Raw genomic sequence first — 8,538 nt, 5'->3', positions numbered from 1 at the left:
TCAGTCATGAGTTTGAATCATCCATTCTTATTCTCTCACAGATGGTGAGGACACGCACAACATCCACATCGGACCAAGAGTCGGAGCCCCAGGTCGCAACCACTACCAGGGGTAGAGGCCGGGGCCGAGGTAGGGGAAGAGGCAGAGCTCAGCCTAGGGCACACGCAGAAGCACCTATTGCAGAGCCTCAGATCAAGCAGGAGGAGGAGATCCCTGTTCAGACTGCACCAGTTGGACAACCTCATGCCCCGGAGGGATTCATAGTCACTCTTGTACTCTAGTCCGCCTAGTGGTCCTTATGGAGAGTGTGGCCCAGGCTGGAGTATTTCCTGTAGCACCAGTTGTTTCTCAGGCTGGGGAGAGTGTGGCCCAGACTCCCGCTACTCACACTCCAGAGCAGGTGGCTCATGGATATTAGGCTCCGGCGGTTCCAGCAGTCAGAGCAGTTCAGCCTGTCATTTCTACATAGCCAAGGGAAGGACCCGACATGTCATCCGATGGGTTGAAGAGATCGGACAAGTTCACTAAGCTATTTCCTATTCGATTTGGTGGTACACCTTCTGAGGACCCACAGGATTTCATAGACCGTTGCCACGAGGTACTGCGTAACATGTGTATTGGAGTCCAATGGAGTTGACTTCGCGGTATTTCAAATGCATGGCTCTGCCAATAGGTGGTGGGAGGAGTATGTTCGAGGCAAACTAACATGTTCACCTCCACTCACTTGGGATCGGTTCTCACAGCTATTTTTGGAGAAGTTCATCCTATTCACTCTGAGAGAGGACTACCACAGCCAGTTTAAGCGCCTCCGGCAGGGTAGCATGACTGTTACCTAGTACGAGACCAGATTTGTGGATTTATCTTGCCATGCGGTTATCTTGATCCCTACTAAGAGAGAGGGTGAGGAGATTTATAGATAACCTTACTTATGGTATCAGGCTACAAATGGTCAGAGAGATTGAGGATGATATTTCTTTCAACCCGGTTGTAGAGATTGCTAGACGAATCGAGAGGGTTTGTGGTTAGGGTAGAGAGGCGACCTCTAAGAAGAGGCCACATCATTTTGGTGGTTTCAGTGGTGCTTCATCTAGAAGCCATGTTTCTTTTGGTCGAGGCCATTCTATCAGGCTGGTTCAGTCAGCACTTCAGGCATCACATAGTGCTTCGGGCAATCGTCGTTCATATGGATCTCGTCCTGAGCAGTTAGCCTACAGATACCAATTCAGAGCTATCATAGTGGTTATTCGGACCGTCAGGGTTAGTCTTAGATTTAGCAGTAGGTCAATCGAGAGAGTGATTTGAGTGTGAAGGGTCAGGTCATATCATGAGGTACTGTACCAGACTTCAGAGTAATGTACAACAGCAGGGTTCTCACGCCATGGTTCCGCCACCAGTTGCTCCACTACCCGCTCAGCCAGCTAGAGGCGGGGGTTAGGCAACCCGGGGTGGTGGTCAGGCCATTAAAGGTGGAGGTCATCCAAGGAGAGGCCGTCCGAGAGGTGGAAGTAAGACTGGTAGGACTCAAACCTGTTTCTATGCATTTTTAGCTAGATCTGAGGCAGAGTCATCTGATGCGGTCATCACAAGTATTATTCTAGTTTTCCATATAGATGCCTCAGTTTTATTTGATCCGGGTTCTACTTATTCGTATGTGTCATCCTATTTTGCTCCATATTTGGATATGTCTCGTTATTCTTTGAGTGCTCCTATTTATGTGTATACGCATGTGGGAGATTCAATTGTGGTAGATCGTGTCTATCACTCGTGTGTAGTTTCTATCGGGGGTTACGAGACTATGGTAGATCTTTTTTTACTCAGCATGGTGGGCTTTGATGTTATTTTGGGCATGGGCTGGTTGTCACCATATTACGCTATTCTGGATTATCACGCTAAGACCGTAACGTTGGCGATGCCAGAGTTGTCACAGTTGGAGTGGATAGGTTCATTGAGTTATGTTCCTAGCAAAGCGGTGTCCTTTTTGAGGCACACCGGATAGTAGAGAGGGGGTGCTTGGCATATTTAGCCTTCGTGAGAGATGTTAGTGTTGATGCTCCTACCATTAAGTCAGTTCCGGCAGTTAGAGACTTTCTAGATATGTTCCCAGCAGATCTACAGGGCATGCCGCCTGATTAGGACACCGATTTTGGTATTGACTTGGTGCCAGACACTCATCCCATCTCTGTTTTACCATATCGAATGGCACTAGCGGAGTTGAATGAATTAAAGAAACAGCTCCAGGAGTTGCTTAATAAGGGTTTCATCAGAACGAGTGTTTCACCTTGGGGTGTTCCAATTCTTTTTATGAAGAAGAAAGACTGTACTATGCCGATGTGTATTGATTACAGGCAGTTGAATAAAGTTACAGACATTGGTTGTATTTTCATTCAGACATTGGTTGTAAAACTTTTAGTATGCCCATGTGCTTGTAACACCAAATTCCAGAATTTGGCTAGTCAAGGTTTGGAGTATTTATATGTCCGGGATTTGGCTACAGCTTTATTTCTTATTTAATTGCTTTCAAATTGTTTTAAAAATTAATAGTTATGTACTAATGTTGACTTGCCTAGTAAGTGGACGTTAGGCGCCATTACGGCCCCGCAGTTGGGATTTCCGGTCTAACATTTTTAGTAGGCATAATTCTTAATTGAGTATTTGTATAGAGCTTAGAGTTTGTAAAAAAATATATGAAAAAGAAAAAAAATGGAAAAAGAAAAAAATTCAGAAAAAAAAATACCAAAAAGATTTTTCTTTTATTTTTACTAGTGGTAGTTAGGTAGTAATCCCCTTGATTTTTTTTGGGCATCGGTTCTTTTCCAAGGAATGTAATTTGAACCGGGTATTTTTATCTTTGTAGGAGTAGGATGGGAAGTGAACATCGAGTTGCTCTAGATACCTTTTGACGTATTTGATGCTGGCATATTTAGGTTATGGCATGCGGTTTATCTTCCTGTTGTATTTAGTTTGAAATTTGATGCCTTAGTAAAAAAAACATATATGAATCGCCTACTTTGTGATACCTCTTCTCAGTTTCGTGGCTCATATATCATCTAGTACCTTGTTGCTTAAATTTCTCAATTATGCGTTTACTTGCTTTGACTTGAGGGTTGAAACATAGTTGTCTTGATTGAGTCATGTGCAATGTGTGATGTGAGAGTTAGTTGATATTCTATGCTATCTTGTATAGTCTAGAATTCGTCCCATATATTAGTCAAAGCGAAATTATTAAGTTGTGCTAGTTTAGGAGATGACGTAGGCATTTCTTTGCTTGATCATGGATTTACTTGTTGGCTACAAAAAATATTCTCGGTTATTAGCCCATTTGAGTCTGTAGACCTTTCTTTGGCACCCACATTACAAGTCGTATCCCTATCTTTTGTTCTTGACTGAAGTTTTATTGAACTTTTACCTCCGAAGGAACTTAATTGTTAGAAGAAGTGAGATGAGATCTTGGGAAGCAGCTTTTGAGTGGAACAATGAAAGTGTCAAAAGATGCACTAATGTTATGAAAGACTACTAGCCGAGAACGTTAATGTAAGGAGTGTGTGTAGAACAAAAAAAAGGAAAGAAGAAGAAGAAAAGAGAACAATAAAAGAAAGAACTGATAAAATGTTGATATGCCAAAAAGGAAAAACACACATCCTAATTTTTTTTAATTCATGCTAGTGGAGATATAGATGTGCTTCAACAAAAAGGGCTAAGTTGCATATGGTTTTGTGGCAAGGTGTTGAATTGGTTAAAGAAGAATATGTGATTGAAAGTTGAGTGTAGTGTATTAAAGTGCTTAGGAGGATTAGTCACTAATATCCAAATCTATCCTACCCGTCCTTTTGCCTACACTACAATGTGAAAATACCTAATTTATCCTAGACTTGGCTAGCTTAGACTAATAGAGATATACATTATGGCAAGCCTATGGTATGACCGCGTGGTGTACATGAATTGCTTTGCGAGAGTGAGTAATTTTTGTTCAGTTATGTGATGTCATTAATGTATGTTCAAAGTCATACTTGAATGTAGACTACCATTATATCCACTCTCTTGTTCTATGGTGAGGGCATATAGTCTCATGACGGATAGGTAATATTGTTAACTACTCTTGTTTGGTGAATGTGCAAGTTGAGGATGCTTAGTGGTAGCGAGTCGGCTTTTGAGATGAGGTGATTATGGGTAGGTTGTTTGAATTCTTTAAATTTGGATATTTATACTTTGTCATGTTGAGGATGGGAAGGATGTAAACTTCGTATGCCTATGCTTAATTGCCGGTATCAACCATAATAAAGGGCAGAGTGTATGATTAAAGGTGATTTGCTCCTCCATAATATGATGTGTGAAAGTTGTTGGAGGTGTAGTAAGGAGTTAAATTACTCGAGGGCGAGCAAGAGTATAAGTGTGGGGTATTGATATTTGGCTTAAAATATATGTATTTAGATGCATGTCGCCTCACATTTTACTCGAAATTTATGCATTTGCATGTGTATTGTGGTGATTTGAGCTAAATTGTGGTATTGTTATGTGTAGGAGTCACCCGAAAGCGATGTAGAATGAAAGGGCAAGAGTTGGAGCAAAAAGAACAGAAAAGAAAAAAACTTTCCAGGTGACGCAAAAGTCAGACCCGGATTTTTTTTTTGCTTTCAGCTCAGTGCAGGGCCAGCACGAGGCGTTGCCTTAGACGCTAAGTCGGGAATGTTCCTACTTCACTCTGAACTTAGTTTTGACGGCCCTACACGACCCCCAACTCGTATAAAAGGAGTCCTAAACCTAATTTGGAGGGAGATACGCCACTTTGAGAGCAGAATACACGCAAGGAACACTCAGGAGCAAGGACTATCAATTTTCGTTCATTCTTCTTAGTATTTTCAATCATTCAAACGCTTGTGAATTTATTTAGCACTATCATGAGTGGCTAAGACCCATTAGTTCTAGAGTTGTGATTTAGTCATGAGTATTTTTGTTTGACGTTAACATTTCCTTGATTATAATTCGCGATTATATGGTTGTTTCTTCAATTCTATGCTTAATTGTTTGATTGTTTGGCCATCAGTTAAATTCTATCAACTATCTGGATTATACATGGTAAAATTACATTTAGAAGAGCCATTGATCCTAGATAAGTAAGCAGATATGTCTATGGTTAGAAAGATAGCGAGCGTTATTCTCAACGTGGTCTCTCATAGGCCAGCTCGTTGTTAGAGAAGATTGAAGAGGGCATGATCTTAACTCTAAAGTAGGGGGCGGATTTATGATTAGGATAGGATTATACCTGATCACCATGCTTAATCGGATATCGTGATCTTAATGTGTTCTTGATAGATTAATTTCATAGGAATATAGGCATTAATCTATTTTGAGCAGCGTGTAGTAATTCGGGAGAATACTACGATCATAAATTACTCGATTAATTAACAGCCATGAAGCGAATTGCATGAAAAGGGGATTTAGCTAGAACACAATAGGATTGTTGAATCAATCACAACTCTGGAATGTTTATCTCGATTAAATTCACAACACAACCAACTTTCTGCGGTGCTAATTTAGTTAATTTTTAAATTTGCTGCTTTAGTTATTAGTAACAAAAACTCAACCATTGCTCGACTTGACTTAGTAACAAATTGAGTTGAAATTAGTTGGTAGTTAACACAAGTCTCTATGGGTTCGACACTCTACCCATCATTATATTACATGTTGATCACGTATACTTGCGTGTGTATTTGAGAGCGACAAATGTTTGACGCCGTTGCCGGGGACTTGAATATTGACTACTTTACTAGCTTTAGCTTTCGTCGTTTATTTGTTAAGTCTAACTTTTCTCATTGGTTGCTCTAATATCAGGAACTTTGCTTGAGTGCGAAGGGTCGGGAGCCAAGATAGAATTCAAGGCTTTGATCCAGAACCTGATAGAACATTTCACAAAAAGATGAGAGAAGCAAGGGATACGAACAATCTTCAGGCACTTGTTCAACTATTTGTGGAGATAGCAGACGGGCAATCATTGGCGGTGCAGGAGGTGGCGATGCCTAGCATTGCTAATGCTACCTCTAGCATCGTGAAGCCCAGAATCACCGGGCATTTTGAGCTTAAACAGAATATGATCCAGCTGTTACATGCATTAATAAGTGACTATTTTGTCAATACAGGTCAAAATATGGTTAAACTTAAATAGCCGATCTGAAAAGTCGCTATTTACAAAGATCATCCTTTTGTGTTGTTATTCATGCTTTGCCCCCATTTGGACAACTGTGTAAAAAAGACCTTTTTATGTTTAATGAAAAAAAATTGGACTAAAATATATCCTTTGGTGACATTAACTCCCCTGCTTCCCAGCATAATTCTATCTCTCGCCTTCAAGCTCAGCAAACTGAAGGCTTAACTGGTAGTAGTCAAATCCATCATTCTACTCTCGTTATCCTATTTGACCTCTCCAAAACTCTTAACTATGCCGTTGCAATTTATGGAGGTTGCGAACTTGCGATGTAGATAAGGTTCGTCGTTGTCATAACCATTGAGTAAAAGACAAGACCATTGATTATTGATAATTCGGCCTTTTATATGCAACAAGAATTGATAAATGGAGATGGAATAGAGGGAGTTTTAGAAATGGGAGAACATATACTTCCTATATGAGTTCTTTTTTTAAGCATAACGTGCGGAATCTTCGTTATGGAGATGGAAAGTTCCACAATTCAAATTCTATTCTGTGAATATATAAGTAATACACTAATATTTGTATCAAAGATGTATGTTTAATTTGTGAAAGAAAAACATATAAAAGTTAAAATCATAAGTTATTTTACATATTTTATTAAATTGTTCATAAATTCTACAGTATTGGCATAACTTTGTGTTTGTTAAATTATACCAAAATTTTATTAGATTTGAATAGCTTTTTGCTATATGCATTTTACATAACTTATTCAATAATATATTGACAAAATTCTACCGAAATGGCATACTTTGTTATATATTCATTTTACATATCTCGTTCAATTATTTTACTCGATTGACATGACTTTATACTATATTGAATATTGATCATACCTATCTTGTTCGTTTATTCACAAATTCTACCATATTGGCATGACTTGATACTATCTTCATTCTACCCATCTTACAAATATTTTATTGTTATTTTTGCAATACAAATCTACGACCTAATGCTTCTATAAGAGTTACGTCCTTCCTAAATTTCAGAGAAAATGAAAGATGGCTCCCTAATTAATTAGTAGACCAATGGTTATGGATTATTTTACACCTTTTGTGAGAAACTTGGCAACTTCATAATAAATATCACAATGCTTACAATACAAATGTTAACTGTTAAAAAGCTAAAACGAACAGATTTTACAAATGTCTTTTTGCATCGTCTTGCATCTAACGAGGTGTGGAAGCTTCAAAATGAGGAGACTTGTCTACAAAAGCGGGAGGAAAAGCTGGGGAAGAAGGGGTAGAGTGGAAGGGTAAAACATTAATTTACCGTATATATATATATATATATATATATATATATAAAAGAAGTCTATTTTAACAAATATTGTAAAGGGGGGGCAAATATTAAATATCAGGTAGTTGAGGGGATAACGCGTAAATTCGGTAAAAATTCGATAAATAACCACTTTTGAATTGTATTGACAAAGTAGCCACCTATTAATGCGAAAATACAAGCTTGGACAAAAACACCTCTATCTAAAGACGGAATAACCCCGAGAACGATTAATAGACTTCAAACATCTATAAGTTCAAAATTCTAGAATTATTCCTGGAGTTTGAATGACCTAAAGCAGCTCTTAATTGCTAACATATAATATGAATTCAAAAATCAGTAATCGGGCATGAATTTTATACTAGCTAGTAAAAATTCAAAAACTAGGAATCGTTCTTAAATTTTGAATTTTACATTAATAAAAGTCCAATATTGCTCAAGCACCAATATTAATTCAAAAACAAGAAATAAATCATAGAGTTTGAACCTGTATAGCTTCCAGTCCCACCAACAATCACGGGGTTCAAAAACTTAAATTGAAATCATGTATTAACTCCTAAACAACTGATTAAATTATATTTTTTTAAATTACAGTTAGTGTTCGTCATCACTCATCTTAACAGCTCTCAATGTTATTTATGTCTCTCCTCTCACAAAACCTACAAAAACAAAGCACTAAAAATTCAGATTTAATTGAATCATCACGAACACTAACTATAATAATTGAAAGAAATTTTATATGCATAAAAACATAAAATAATATAAAGCTATATTGATATGTACTAAAGGTGTTTAACGGGTGGGTCGGGCCGGTCCGGGTTGAGAAAAAAGGTGACCGGCCGGTTTTCAATCCGGGCCGGTTACCCGTTTTTTTCATACCGGGCTTAACAGGTCCGGGTCCATCCGGGTAAAAAATGAACCGAAACAGTTACGGGTCCAAGGGGCCGGGCCGGGCCGAGTTAATGTTAATTTTTTTTTTGTATTTTGTATAACTATCGTAATTTATATTAATATAAAGTAAATATATAAAATAAAAAAAATAATCTTATAAAAAGAGTGTT

Source organism: Nicotiana tabacum, chromosome 2 (genome assembly GCF_000715075.1).
Source record: "Nicotiana tabacum cultivar K326 chromosome 2, ASM71507v2, whole genome shotgun sequence".
Classification (NCBI taxonomy): domain Eukaryota; kingdom Viridiplantae; phylum Streptophyta; class Magnoliopsida; order Solanales; family Solanaceae; genus Nicotiana; species Nicotiana tabacum.
Note: the sequence above shows the minus strand (reverse complement) of the source record.